Source organism: Vulpes lagopus, chromosome 8 (assembly GCF_018345385.1).
Source record: "Vulpes lagopus strain Blue_001 chromosome 8, ASM1834538v1, whole genome shotgun sequence".
NCBI lineage: Eukaryota > Metazoa > Chordata > Mammalia > Carnivora > Canidae > Vulpes > Vulpes lagopus.
The window spans coordinates 43,984,691-44,000,392 of NC_054831.1; the positions used below are offsets into that span (position 1 = coordinate 43,984,691).

The 15,702-nt window shown below is 40.6% G+C and overlaps 1 long non-coding RNA gene across 3 annotated transcripts; it reads left to right on the forward strand.

Annotated features, from left to right (window-relative positions):
- Positions 1–3,371: 3,371 nt before the first annotated feature.
- Positions 3,372–15,428, forward strand: LOC121498242. Of its 3 annotated transcripts, XR_005989653.1 has the most exons (4): positions 3,372–3,452; positions 8,765–8,864; positions 9,726–10,296; positions 11,590–15,428. It is a non-coding gene; the product is annotated as an uncharacterized LOC121498242 (long non-coding RNA). The 3 variants fall into 3 exon arrangements; XR_005989654.1 differs by having other exon boundaries at positions 8,765–8,959; positions 9,726–15,428; XR_005989652.1 differs by having other exon boundaries at positions 9,726–15,428.
- The last annotated feature ends 274 nt before the right edge of the window (positions 15,429–15,702 follow it).

Genomic DNA, 15,702 nt, shown 5'->3' on the forward strand with positions numbered 1-15,702 from the left:
TAATTTTTCTTTTTCAAAATATTTTGGTTATTCTAGGTCCTTTGCACCTCCAAATATGTTTGCCAATCAGCTTGGAAATTTCTATAAGAAGTCTGCTGGGATTTTGATTGGGATTGCAATGAATCTGTAGAATAACTTGAGGAGATACAGCATCTTCAACAAGATTGAATCTTCTGATGCACAAACATGGTGTATTTACCCATTTATTTAGGTCTTCTTTAATTTCTCTCTGTAATGTTTTGTAGTCTCCAATATAAAGATATTGCATACATTTAATCAAATTTATTCCTAAGTGTTTTTATTTTTAATGTTATAAACAGAACTGTTTTTTTTTTCTCAATTTCATTCCCTGAAATGAAATTTTGTTGTTAGTATATAGCGATGGAATTGATTTTTGTATGCTGACCTTGATGCCTGCGGCCTTACTAAATTCGTCTACTAGTTCTAGGAGCATTTATGTGGATTCTTTGAGGTATTAAAGATTCATGGTTTGGTTATCCAAAAATATAGATGGTTGATTTCCTCCTTTCCAAACTGCATGTCTTTGCTTACTTTTCTTGCCTATTGCATTAGGATCTCTAGTAAATGATAGAATAGAAGTAGAGGTCCCGACTAAGGTGTTGACTAAGACTAAGGCCTATCTCGAAATAGGCAGACAATTGCTTTATTTGCTGTCCTACTGAGGAGACAATATATCAGATGGCTCTGATAGAACTGCTTCCAAAGCTTATCAGTTTACCAGTGATTATATGAAAAAAGGGAAAGGAGTGTACGTGCTTGCAAGCAATTCTCCAGGATGTCATTGCACATCACAAGGTATAATTTATTTGGTTGTAAAAATTAAGGCTTACTGATTTCCATGTAGACATGTGAAATACCGTTAGGTCACCTAAATACATTGTTTCTATCATATCTGATTATTTAAAAATATTTCCTGCATGCCTCCACTCAACTGGTTTTCTGGTTTGTTTTTTGGTTTCTCCTTGAGGTCATTTGAGAGGGTCACAGGAGGCTAACATCAGCCACCTACTGTAGTGTGTGGGTGAGAGTAGTGGTGGGGAGGTTGGGGGGTAGGGTGGGGGAGGGTGGAGGGCAGACATCTCTGCTTTGTGACTGGTCTTTCGGTCTTTCACCTATAAGAATGATTTCAGGTGTAGCAGTTTCATAAGTTCTTTTTATCAGGTTATGAAAATTTCTTTCAATTTCTGGTGTGCCCAGAGTTTTTTTGTCATGAATGGGTGTTTAATTTTGTCAAATACACTTTCTGTGTCTATGGAGATGATCATAGGAGTTTCCCACTTTACTGTATTAATATAGTGAATTATTTTTAAATAATTTTGTTTTAAACCAATCTCACATTCCTGAATTTAATGTATTATTCTTTGTATATATTGCAGAATTAGATTTGCGAATATATTTTAAGCATATATATCTTTTGTATCTGTGTTCATGGTGAAGTGATATTGTTTTCTTTTGATATTTTCAAATGTTTTTGGTATCAGTAATTCAGGCTAATAAAAACATGTGGAAAATGTGGTGTGGTGGAAAAATAAGCTAAACAATGCTCCCCAAAATACATCCATGTCCTAATCCCCAGAATCTCTGAATGTCACTTTATATAGAAAAAGAATTTTGTCAAAATGATTAAGTTTCTTGACATGGGGAAAGAATCTTGGATTATCAAAATTGTTTGTGTTAAAGAACAAAAATTCAGCTGAATAAATCTGAAGATCTAATTGGCTTATTCAAAGACTCACAAATCAGAGCAGCATCTCTTCTGGTAAATAGACAAGAGCTGGAAGAATGGTATAAAATAGATGGGGCCAGGGTCGGGTTGGGGGATTAGTCAAAGACTAGAAAGTTATTAGCAAAAGAAAAGACAGGATTATTTCAGGCTAGGTTACCCTCCCTTAGGGGAAGGCAGGGGGTTTTATCAAGCAGATTACCTCACTAGTGCTGACCAGAAAATTCCAGACTGATTGGTTTAAAATTCCATCCTGGGAGAGGTTGAAACTGCAATTAAGACTTCGTTTGCTATCCTGGAAGCAAGTCATTCTACCTTGGGCCCGTATTTTTCTTTTCTTTTAAATATCTGTAAATGCAATCATAAAGGTCCTTACATGTGAGAGATAGATAGAGATTTCACACAGTCAGAAAAGGAAAAGGTACACAGAAGAGGAGTCAGTGTGTCCATGGAGGTATAGATTTACATGTATTTGGGTATATTCCAGATATATTTTTGTTACTGAGCTGTAATTCTACTCTGCTACGGGTCAGAAAACACATGCTGTATGAGTTCAATCCTTTTACATTTATTGAGAGTATTTTTTAACCTGTCATATAAGGTCTATACAAGTGAATGTCCCATGTGCCCTTGAAAGTCCTGCTATTTTTGGGTGGAGCATCAGTAAATCTCAATTTGATCAAGGTGGTTGGTGATTTTGTTCAAGTTTTCTATATTGTTACTGACTTTCTGTCTACCTGTTCTATCAATTTGTTGAGAAATATGAAAGCCTTGGTTCTAATTGTTATCTATTTCAGTCTAGAGTTTTTGCTTTATGTATTATGGAGCCCTTTTATTAGGTGCTATACATTTATGACTGTTCTATCTTAACTTTTTCCTGTCTCTGGAAGTTTCCTTGTCTTAAAGTCTATCTTGTCTCATATTAATGGTGTCTCTCCATCTTTCTTATGCTTACTGCACGTGATGTCTTTTCCATTGTTTTATTTTCAACCTATTTTGTCTTTGTATTTTGAATGCTTATATGATAGCATATTGCTAGGTGTTGCTTTTTAGGTAATCTCAAAAGCTCTACCTTTTGATCAGTGATAAGTCAATTACATTCAAAGTAATTAATTATACAATTGGATTTAGGTCTTTCATTCTGTTATTTAATTTTAACTTGCCTTTTTTTTTTGGTTCCTCCGTTCTTCCTTTTCTGTTTTCTTTTCTGTCAATGAAATGTTTTAGTGCCTTTGGCTTTTTAGGTATTTCTTTTCATTAATTTTGGTGCTCGCTCCAGGGATTACAGCATTCATCTTTTACTTATCACAATTTACTTCAAGTTACTATAGGAACCTTGCATCCGTATATGGATCCACATTTGTATTTCAATACTACTTTTGGTTTTTATTTGGTGCAATGCTATTGATTTTTTATATATATGTTGGTTGCAGAAGAGAATGGTTGACCTCTGCTAAAGTCAACTTAGTGAGTCATTTGCCCTAGGAAAGTCTGAGGAGGTAGAAAATCTGAGAAGGTAATTGGAATGATGGGGAGGGGCAGAGGTATGACATCATATGGGTAGATTACAAAAGGTAGAGGAGCTTCCGAGATGTTGTGGTTGTTGGAGAACAGGAAAGAGGAATGTTGTTCCCGAAGGTAGGACAAATCTGAAGTACAAATGTATGTGAGCTGTGGCTTTCAAATGACAATGAAAATTGGAGAATGGGTGAGTAAAATTTGGCAACTCAATTGAGGCACTTTTTAGTCGTAGAAAAAATTAAGAAAAAGTTGTGTTAGTATGGAAAAGTATATTTTCCTGGGACTTTGACTATTGTACACCTGAGTGTAAGCTGAGCTAGGGAAAATCTATCCATGGAAATGTTTTGAGACATTTATGGAAAGGAATAGAATAAAATGAAATAAATAAGAAAAAAAAAAAGACTGGATGTCACATTGCCATGACTGGCAAATCTAGGTATTAGCCTCACTTTGCAGATGAGAAAAGCAACTTTTTGTTTTTGCATAATATGGAAATTTGGGATGAATTAACAAAATCTTGCCTTGTTATATAAAATTTTTACAAACACTAGCAAGTCAATTCTGCTATGCTTATTTTTTTTAATGTTTGTTCTTGAGAAAAGTCTTAACTATATTGCACTTATTCTTGTATTCAAAAAAGCATTTTAATCACCAGCAGAGGTGCCAGTGGCAAAAGAAAATATGAAGTCCTAAGCGTCTCATTAGACAAACTCTAGGATAGGATCAGTTACATTTAATTCCCAAGGCCCTCTCATTATATTTCTCTTTAAAGGGCTTGTTGCAATATAGTTCTCATGAACTGGGAGGTTGTCTTACCTCGGGAAATTTTAATATTTCATCCGGTCCTTTAATGAGCCTGCCAATATATTTAAAAGACGAATAAAAATTACATATATTGAGATGATAAAAAATGTTTTAAAACATAACCATAAACTTTAAAGTATTTATTTTTTTTTTAATTTTTAAATTTTTATTTATTTATGATAGTCACAGAGAGAGAGAGAGGCAGAGACACAGGCGGAGGGAGAAGCAGGCTCCATGCACCGGGAGCCTGATGTGGGATTCCATCCCGGGTCTCCAGGATCGCGCCCCGGGCCAAAGGCAGGCGCCAAACCGCTGCGCCACCCAGGGATCCCTTTTTTTTTTTTTTTTTTTTTAATTTTTTAATTTTTATTTATTTATGATAGTCACAGAGAGAGAGAGAGGCAGAGACACAGGCGGAGGGTAAAGTATTTAAATCATTTACCATCGGAGGTAAATTCAAGAAGATAACATTAATTAAAGAAGCTGAGGTATGCTGCCACATAGTATTGTCATAGTTGAAACTGGACATGATGATTTCCCAGAATCCAGTGGTTGACAACTGAGTGTAATTAGCTACCTTGTGTAACCGAAGACTGCTCAGCCAGTGGCACTATGAGGGTCACACCAACATTTTATTGTCTCTTGCCCTCATGTGCTGACAGAGTTCCTCCCACCCTTGCAAAGTCTTCCCAAGCTGTGTTTGAATGTTTCTGGGGGTTTCTTATACACATTCCTGAATGAACCTTCTCGTAAATTGGCCACATCTGCCTTCTCTATGTCAAAGGCTCATGTAGATGCATATGTGTTGAGGGGGGGAATGTTCCCTTCCCGTCCACATTACACTCTATAAGTCTGGTGGAATGCAGGACCACTTGTGCTCTCTCCTGTTTTATAGAGGCTGTAGGGAAACTGCTCTTTCATGTTTCCTGCAGCCCCTGTCTCTCTGGAATGTGACCTTGGAAGACAGACATAGGGTCATCTGTAGGATAAGTAATGCTGTAGCCTAAGTAGCTGCTCTCTTCTGCTTCTATGGTTTGACACATGGCAAGTGGGATGTTTCTGGCTTCTTTGCCCCTAAGGGAAACTTTCTACAGGGTTAGGCTTTCTGCTCTGGGAAAGTAGATCCATACTCTGTGGTTCATCTCTGCATCATCAGAGTAGGCACATGCTAAAAACTCGTCATCTCTCTGCCTGGGGTTCTTAAGTTTTTCCACTAAATAAAATTCTTCTGGGGCTGGCCGCACAAGCTTGCCAGTTGCCTACATCATATCTTCGGGACGAGTTAAAACTCTCATTACATTTAAGATGCCTCATGAAATATCATAGTTACTTTAGGCTAAGTTGCTTTATTCCTAAAGAGGTTGGAAATTGTGACGAAATTTCATTGCCCTTACTGTTACCATTTCAACTTAGGCATCTCCTGATTTCTATCATTTTGTGTTTGGTTTAAATATAGACTAATGTTGGCATTTCAACAATTCAATCATGATGAGATCATCGGCTCTTGCCTTGCCACTAACACACCATATTGGGCTAGTGTTGCCAGAGAAAACACAAGATGCTTAGTCAAATTTGAATTTCTAGTAAATATAATGAATAATCTTTTAGTATTATTAAGTCTTTGCATTTTGGCAATGGGGCAGAGTCCCAAATTTATACTGAAAATTATTTTGTTCATCTGAAATTCAGATTTATTAGTTGTCCTGTTTTCATTTTTCTGGAAAAATCATTTCTCTGTATTTCTGTTTCTTCATCTATAAAGTAGAATACCAACCTTGTGTATCTCATTAATCTAAAGCTCAGATGACATCAAGTACATTAATGTTTTTTGATAAGTAAAAATGTGCTGTACATATGTGAGACACTACTAGCCATTCAACAAAGGTTTATTGAATATCTACTATTTGCTTCGGCTGATGTTAGCATACATTTGCATAGTGAACTTAAAATAAGCAGAAGACATTTGCTTCTAAGGAGCTTTTCACATTGCTAGGAAGACAAGCTCTGTGGTCTTTTAAACACTACACAAGATGAACAAGTGTAATACAAGGTAGTAAGAACAGTGTGTACCATCTGGAGGGTGCTGAGAATGGAGTCCTGAGTTGGACCAAAGGACCTCATGGATTCTGCATTCCTTGCTGGGAACCCTCTGGAATCCTGTGAGCACCCCTGTGGAATGCCAGAAATATAGGAAACAATAAAATCCAGAGACAAGGCATTGGAACAAAGAGGAAATTGTCCTTGTAGCATATCACATCCAGTTTCCAAGTTCCAATGTTATGCATTCTCATTTTTAATCTTAATTTCAGCTTGAATAATAGCTTCAAAAACCAAATTAACATGTTTTCAAATGAGAAAAGCCTCTACAATCCCATAAAATCCAAACAAAATATGATATAATGGGAGATTATGTTGTTTTTTCATTCATTTGTTCATATGTTATGTACTCAATAAATAGTATTGACCACCTCTGCTATGTGCCAAACAATGTGCTCAGTATACAGTATATTTAGAGATAAAAAAGAGACAATCTAATTGAGATGCTAGCTTTACATGTTTCTATAAATAGATTCTGAGATCTTGCTTAGAGATTCTAGGCCAGATAAGGTTTGAGTGTGCCCTTGATCTAGGAACCCTCTTTATTCCTGTGGGAGGAATGTCTCTCTTTAATGAACCTTATAGTTGGGTAAGATCACGTGATCCAGATTAGCTGACTAACTCTGGTCTCCCAGAAAGTGACTGATGTTATAAACAGATAACCCTTATTTCTTAAAGTCTAGGAGAAGTCAGACATGTAATGCATATTGTTAATACTGTATGATGAGGGGTTTGTGGAAAGTGCTATAGAAACCAAGGAGAAAGTGTCAGAGAGGGATTTCTGGGCAGCTTTTTAGAGGAGGCAGCCCTGGGAGCTCACCAGGGTGTGAACGTGGGAGACTATTGCTGGTGCAATGAACACCATGTGCTTCTAAATAGCATTTGTCGTACTCTGCCTTATGGCTTTCTGCTGTCCTGCCTCAGACTATAGGCTCCTCTAGGCCTGAGAGGTCTGTGTCTTGTCTTTGCATCCCATCATCTAGCAGTCTTTCAAATTGCTATTTTAGCTCAATGTGCTGAAGTTGCACTAATAACTTTTTTGAACAGACTTCATAATAATGAGATAGTATACATTAATAGGCAGCGTGAAGTCAAAGACTTTGGTTCAAATCTTGGTTCACCACTCACTGGGCCATATAGTTTTGAGTATGACTCCCTCCCTGAAACTTTTCTTTATAAGAAAAAATAAGATAGGCTTCATATGTTGTTTTGAAGACTATATAATTAGATGTTCAGTACTACTGGTTTAATCAGAGACCTCTTATTCCGTATTAATTCCCCATCTCCACCTATAATATGCTTCTTACACTGACTTGGAATTTAGTTGCTACATTTGTTGGAAGAAAAATTTAGGAACCTGGAATACAACCACCTAAACAATAAAAATTCTGCTAGTGTGAAAAATAATTATGTTTACAGCTTTATACACATTCATATACATTGTGATATATTCACACATTGCCAGGAGATCATGTGTAGATAATTCTCTTGGGAGGATGCTTTTGTTGGCTGATGGTCATGCATGATTCCCAGATGTATTCTGGTGATGCAGCATCTGGGAATCAGGAAGCTATTTGCAGTATACCATGAATATTTGAAGTGTTAAATTAAAAAAAATATACCGAATATGCATTTTGCCGTGGAATCATTGCAGGTAAAGAGTAACCCATGAAGGCTCAGGGTGTGATCCCAGGGTCCTGGGATTAAGTCCCTCATCAGGCTCCCCATAGGGAGCCTACTTCTCCCTCTGCCTGTCTGTCTGTGTCTCTGCCTCTCTGTCTGTGTCTCTCATGAATAAATAAATAAAATCTTGAGAAAAAAAAAAAAAGAATAACCTATGAGAAGTGGTTTTTAAAATAATTTTTGGAAAAAGCTAAGTATTCTCTCCATGAGTCCCTATGGATCAGTAAGAGCTGGCTGTTGAATGAGGGACGTGGTAGGATACCTATATTCCTTGGCGGCAGAATTTGATTAACCCATTTCAGTGAAAATCCGTTCTAAATCATTTAAAGAATTCCTTAAACTGGTATCTTTCTAATAAGACACAGCCCTGAGAGAGGTGGGTCATTTTGGGGAATAGCTAATTTCTGGAATAACAGAAGACTTAGTTTAAGCACTCAGGGCATTATTAAAAGATATAAAAGGCTTCATTCCTCTTACTGTCCCACCCAAATCAACACCATTTTTAAAAAAGATTTAAAGGCAGCCCGGGGTGTGATCCTGGAGACCTGGGATCAAGTCCTGCATCGGGCTCCCTGTGTGGAGCCTCCTTCTCCCTCTGCCTGTGTCTCTGCCTCTTCTCTCTGTATGTCTCTATGAATAAATAAGTAAAACATCTTTTAAAAAGATTTAAAAAATTTATAGATTGATGAGAGACACACAGAGAGAAGCAGGGACATAGGCAGAGGCAGGCTCTCCATGGGGAGCCTGATGTGGGACTCAGTCCCAGAACCCCGGGATCACAACCTGAACCGAAGGCAGAGGCTCCACCACTGAGCTACCCAGGCGTCCCTCAACATCATTTTTGAAGAGGGAAATAATTAATTCCGTATCAAGGCTCCTTATCTTATGAAACCTCCAACTGCCTGTTCCTACCAGGGACCAAAGAGAAGAAGCTGAGACTCAAGCATTGTCTTTGATGGAGAGTATTTTCCACTTTCTATCCTGGTTCAGCATCCAAGAGTCAACTTCAGACTTGGTCAGTGGATGGAAGTGATTTTATGTCTCCTCCTCTCCTTATGTCATCTCTCTTGATTAAAACACCAAGGACAGAGGGCTTCAGTGGCTTGATCTGTGAGTTAACATACCTGGGAAAGACTAATTAAGTAAGACAGTGTGAGAGGGTCCTGTGGGACTAAAGAAAGCCTGGTTCCTCTGAAGAATGTTGCAGCATAACTCCCTGCTGTATTCTCCTTTCTGGCCACATTTCCTGGCATATCCTCTCTCTCCCAAACATCCTGTGCTCCAGCCATGTTGAGCTGTTAATGATGATACTATGACCTTGAGGGGAATTCACAGAGCTGCAAAACAGAAATATATTCCAAGCACATTTTTAAAAAGATTTTATTTATATATTTGCCAGAGTTAGCATAAGAAGGAGGAGCGGCAGGCAGCGGGGGAGGGAGAAGGAGAGGCAGACTCTGATGAGCAGGGAGTCCTATGTGAGGCTTTATCCAAGGACCCTGGAATCATGACCTGAGCTGAAGGCAGACCTTAACCAACTGAGTCACTCAGGAGCCCCCAAACAGATCTTGTATCTGCATATGCTATTCTTTGGCTTAGATTATCCTTCACCTCAGTATCCGTAGGAAAGCTCCTATTCATCCTTCAAAACCCTCCCCCAGTATCACCTCTTCTATAAAGCTTTCATCAACATTCCAAGGCAGTTACTCAGTTCTTTTCCTGGGCTCCAACAGCAGATTTAATATCTCATAGTACTTATCACACCATTTTATAATTTACCTGCTTATCTGTCTGCTCCCTGGGGCACCCATCATTAGTTGCCTACCAAAAACCTTTCTCCACCTCTTCTTACTGATAGAAACTTGATATTTTTCAGGTATCCAGCCTCAAAGAAGATTGGACTTCTTTCTCTACCCCTAGGGGTGAATTTTGGTTGCCTTATGCCAACAATGGCAATTCTAGTCTGCCTGCTAGTAACTGGTTTCAGCTGGAGTGTGAGATGCAATGCTGGCCAGTGGAGTCAGCTGTGGAGGTGTTTCCCCAGCTTGTTTGTGCACGTGCATGACCTGGGATTCTGCAGATTCTGATTCTGGCGGCCTGGGGTGGGGCCTGTGGGTCCCACACGCTGTCCATATGAGACCACCTTTTGAGTTGTAAGCCAAGGGGCTTCTATGTTAAGCTTCTTTACTTTTAGAAAGAGACCTGAGAGGATAATGGGTCCTTTCATGTCTCCAAAAGTGGGTCACCCGAAGCTGCTGTGTGAAGTGTGTCACCTAAACCTGCTGCTGGCATCCCGTGAATGCCAAGGAAGTAGCGAACGTGCTGGCAATGGCAGAATGGGAAGATGGAGAAAAGCCGAGGCCCGGAGTTCATGCTGTTAAAATGTTGAATTAAGCAACCCTGGAGGAGTCCATCCTTTGTACATTTTATTGTTTATGTTCCAGGAGGTATTGCTTTATACAATTATATATTTTATGATTCAATTATTTATATATATATGTGTGTGTGTGTGTGTGTGTGTGTGTGTGTGTGTATATCTACAGGGCCATGATGGGTTGTGGTCATCAATGTTTGAAAGCACTAGCCTGGCCAAAGGCCAGTTGTTCCTTGGGGGTACTATGCACCTGCACTGCATTCACAGGAAGCGAAGCTGGTTCCTTGAGCCCTGTTATCCCTGCTCCCATTATTTCTCTCTCCAGTCCCCAAGCCCTATGCTCACCAATCCAGCCTATGAGCTGTTTCTGACTTGGAGGAAACAGCACTTTGTGCTCTCTTCATTCAACTATTTCTTATACTTCGTGCTAATACTTTGAGCCACATGAGTGGACTGTCCTCTTGTGGGCTGACTCCCGAAAAGACCACACAGATCCCAGCCAGGGTCAATTTGACTCCTGGGTCCTGCTCTCTGTGCTTGCCCCAGTGGGACATGGACCAGAGTCAGCATTTGTGGCTCAAGGGGCCTTAATCAGTTAGCAGCCTGGAGTTTTGAACCAGATCTAGCATCATCTGCTTCTTGGAGTGCTGCTGAAGGAGCACATTTAATGACAGGACTTCAGTTCTGAGCCTGAGACATCACTCTGGAAACTGTTGGGAGGAACGCCCTATAAAACCACTCTTGGGATGGTGTATAGAAACCCAGTTCCTTATCTCTTTCCTCTTTCCATATTCTAAGCCCCACTTTCCATCCCTGACCCCTGGGGCTCTGCCAATTTGGGCAGTTGTTTGAGGTGCTGATGGAAAAGACAGTAACTTACATTCTTCCCATGCAATCTCTCTCCACATTCAACCTGTGTTCCAGCCAAAGTGAAGCCTCTGTAATTTCTCACCTCTGGGCATTCCCCTATGATGCACCTTTCATCTGAAATTGCTTCCCCCACCCAGCTTCTGCATGACGAGATCCTATCCATATGCTAAGGTGGAGCTCTCACACTGTCCACACTATGAAAACTTGCGCAGTCTCCACTGCCAGAATTAATTGTGCTTTCCTCTGGACCCCTCAGGGTTTTGTTTGTGCCTCTTTTTGAGCACATGTCATATGCTACTTCATTGTAGTTGTTTGGGTTTCTGTCTGGCCTCTTATGTGTACTCCTGAACTCCCTGCAACTGGATTTTATTCATTTTTATTTAGCAAACTTCTGGACATGCAGCAAGTGCTACTACACACATTGTAGGATTGATATGCTATTATTTTCAGGGTTAAAAATGGCCAATGACCCATATAATCAATTGATTTTCAACAGGGGTGCCAACACCACTCACTGAGGGAAAGGACGGTCTTATGAACAAAAGGTGTTGCGAAAATGCATGTCCATATGCAGAAAGATGAAGCTGGACCCTTTATGCTATATACAAATTTAACTCTGATGGATCGGAGACCCAAATGTAGAGCTAAAGCTATAAAACTCTTTGAAGAAAACATAGGGGAAAAGTTTCATGACATTGGATTTGGTGATAACTTCTTGTTAATGATACCAAAGATAGCCAAAATAAAATGGATAAATCAGATTTTATCAAAATTAAAATTTTGTGTATCAAAGGACACTGTAAATAAAGTGAAAAAGATGATCCACAAAATGGAAAAAGAAATTTGATGTAGGATATATAAGAAACTCCTAGAACTCAACAACTAAAATACAGACAATTCAATGCGAAAATGGGCAAAGAACTTGAATAGACAGATGTCCAAAGAAGACATACAAATAGCCAACAATTGCATGAGAAGATGCTCAACATCACTAATCATTAGGGAAATGCACATCAAAACCACAATGAGATACTACTTCACAGTATTAGGTTGGCTATTATCAAAAAACCAGAAAATAACAAGTTTTAACAAGGATGTGGAGAAACCAGGACCCTTGTGCCCTGTTGGTGAGACTTTAAAATGGTGCTGCTGCTAAGGAAAATAGCATGGGTATTGCTGAAAATTAAAGTAGAATTACCATATGATCCAGCAATTTCACTTCTGGGTATATACTCAAACGAATTGAAACCGGGGACTTGAACATATTTGTATACGAATGTTCAATGCAGCGTTATTCACACAGACAAAAGGTGGAAACAACTCAAATGTCCATCAGCTGAGGAATGGATAAACAAAATGTGGCACATACATGCAATGGACTATTTTTCAGCCTTAGAAAGGAAAGTAAATATGATGTGTGCTACAGCACAAATAAATCTTGAAAACATTATGCTAAGTGAAATAAGCCAGACACAGAAGGATAAATATTGTATGATTCCACTCCAGGAGGCACTTAGAGTAGTCAAATTCACAAAGATAGAAAGTAGAATAGATGTTACCAGGGTCTGGAAAAGGGGGCAATGGGGAGTTATTGTTTAATAGGTTCAGTTTGGGATGATGGAAAAGTTCTGGGGATGGAAGGTATTGATGGTTGCACAACAGTATGAATGTATGTAGTGCTATTGAACTGCACGCCTAAAAATGGTTAAAATGGTAAATTTACATTACACGCATTTACCACAATAAAGCAAAATAAATAAAATGGTCAGTGAGTTGCTAGATTAGTAAGGATAAGATGGATTCTATCTTACTGAATGGGGAGAGAGGATGGAGGCATTTTCAAGAGCGCAAGATCAGGGGCCTGTGGTGTGCCTAAAACACAGCCCACTTCTCTGTCTGCCCTCAGTGTCTCCTGCATCTACACAGAGATACAGGAAGTTGCTAAGCCTATGGTTCAAGAGAACCCGGGACACTGGAATTCCTAAGAATTACAGTCTGAGGAAGGGACAGAGTTCCGTACTGTGTGTTTGGGTTTTGAAATTCTGCTGTGGAAGGAGGGAGACCGCTGCTCCACATCGTGTGTTACCTAGAGCACAAGCCCCTAGCATCGAGGCTGTGCAGGGCCGTGTGTCGGGCATGCAGGGTAACAGTATTTGTCTAGGCATCTCCCAGAACAAGAGCTTCGGGTGGGGTGGTGGTTTCTTGCTGAGGCCTGTGGGCCAGGAAGATCCACCTGCTGAGGGGATGCCCTATGTAGAATGCGGACATGTCCCACTCTCCACGAGAGTCACCCAGAATTCGTGACCTCTTTCTGAGTGAAGGCTCAGCTTTGACTCCTGGGCCTTGAGGCAGCTGAAAGAGTCAGTCTTGAAAAAACACCTATTTTCCCTTTGAAAGAAAAAAACACTCTCAATTTAGCAGAAATGAAAATTATTCTCATTGTTTTTAATCCATGCTCTTTTGGTAGAACAATGGTGTCTGTGTTGTCTTTACCCTGCTCTGTGACTCTGAACTCGGAGCCTCTTCCCCTCCCTGAGCAGGATGCAACCTCCCCCTTTATTTTTATCTTCTGAAGATCCTTCGATTGCACCCAATGCGATGGTGGTCACACACCATAGGCGTGACTGTGTAGGACTTGTTAAAATCAGAGACTTCACCTTTAATCCTGATTCACTGGGTCCAGGACAGAGATGTATACTTTAAAAACAATCTTGTGGGACACCTGGGTGGCTCAGTGGTTGAGAGTCTGCCTTTGGCTCAGGGTGTGATCCTGGTCCCAGGATCGAGTCCCACATCAGGCTTCCTGCATGGAGCCTGCTTCTCCATCTGCCTATGTCTCTGCCTCTCTCTGTGTCTCTCATGAATGAATAAATAAAATAAAAAAATAAGAACAATCCTGTTGATGTGTGATTCACATGGCCAGTGTACTTCAAGCAGCACCTCTGGTGATTCTGATGAGCAGCAAGGTTTGGGGACCATTGGCCTGAGGTGGAAGTCAGGCAGACCTGGCATTGCTCTGGGAGATGCAGAGGGGGAAGTCCAGTAAAACAATGCCCATCTCATGAACTTGCATTCTAGTCAGGTAATGATAGTTTAGTTCAGTAGGTAAGTGAGGTCAGTAGGTAAGGATAGACCTTCAGTAGGTAAATTTCAGATGCTGAAAAGTGCTATGGATAAAACAAGGTCATGTGAAATAGAGTGACTCAGGAGGATGCTTCAGCTGGAATCTGGGAAAATGTTCTGAGTGAGGAGAAACCTGAATGGTGAAAAGAACAGCTATATGAGGAGAAGGGGGTGACTCTGGTTCCAGCCAGAGATAGGAAATGCTAAGGTCTTGGGGAAGGGTGAGCCTGGCAGGTGCAGGGGCTGAAAGCAGTCCAGGTGGCTGGAATGTGACAGGTTGGTGGGAGAGTAGGGGAAGGTGAAATTACTGAGGCAGGCATGCAGCTCACGGTCAGAGAGTTTGAGTTTTATGATAACCATCATGGGAAACCCCTAGAAGGTTTTCAGCAGAGGAGTGACATGATCTTGTTTATAAAGAGCATACGGCTACTGTGTGAAGGACAGACTCAGGGCCCATGGCGACGGGGCACTGTTGTGGAAATCTAGGTGAGAAGTAATGGGGGTTGGGTTAGGATTGTGCCAGTGGAGATGTGGAGAAGTGATCGGATTTGGGATTGATTTTACAGGTACAACTGAAGAATTTACTAACGGATTAGATAATGGGTATGAGGAAAAGTGAGGATTCAAGTTTTGGGCTGATCAAATCGACAGAAGGCTCAAGGGGGTGAGATGGCAGGTTTGGTCATGTTAATTTTGAGATGCCTACAGGACATACAAGTCACGAGGTTAATAGGCAGTTGGAAGTATATCTGCATCTGATGGAAGAGTTCTGGGCTGGAAACACACATGTGAGAGTCAATACTCTAGATGGTCTTCCTGGCTGGGGAACTGGATTAGATAGTGCGGGGGAGAGTGTAGACCCAGAAAAAGACCACAGACCTGGGTTCACTCCGACATTAGAGGTTTGGTGTAGGAGGCCAAGAAAGGGAGATGGACAAGGGTGAGCCACGAAGAGGGAGAGAACCAGGGGGATGTGTCCTGGGAGCAGAGACAAGGCAGTGTTCAGGCAGGGAGTGGTCAGCCTTGATGCTGCTGAGAGAAAATGTAAAAATGCGCGGAGAATTAACCAATGCTTTGGGTAACATGAAGGTAGTAAGTGGCCTCCATAAGAGTTGTGTTAGTGATGTGACAAAAGCATAACTTTGGCATGGTGAAAAGAAAGTCCCTTGTCCTAGTTCTTTTTTTTTTTTTTTAAGATTATTTATTTATTCATGAGAGACAGAGAGAGTGGGGCAGAAGGAGAAGCTGTCTCCTCACAGAGAGCCCAATTTGGAACTCAATCCCAGAACCCCGGCATCACGCCCTGAGCCCAAGGCAGAGGCTCAACCACTGAGCCACCCAGGCTTCCCGCCTTATCCTGGTTCTATGAGAATAGTTGCTTCTGCAGACTGGGGAAACCTAAGCCATCAAAGAGATAGCTCAAGATTGGTGGGGGTGAGGCACAGCGGGGGCAGTCAGGAAGAATAGCAGTCCTGGGGGTAGAAAA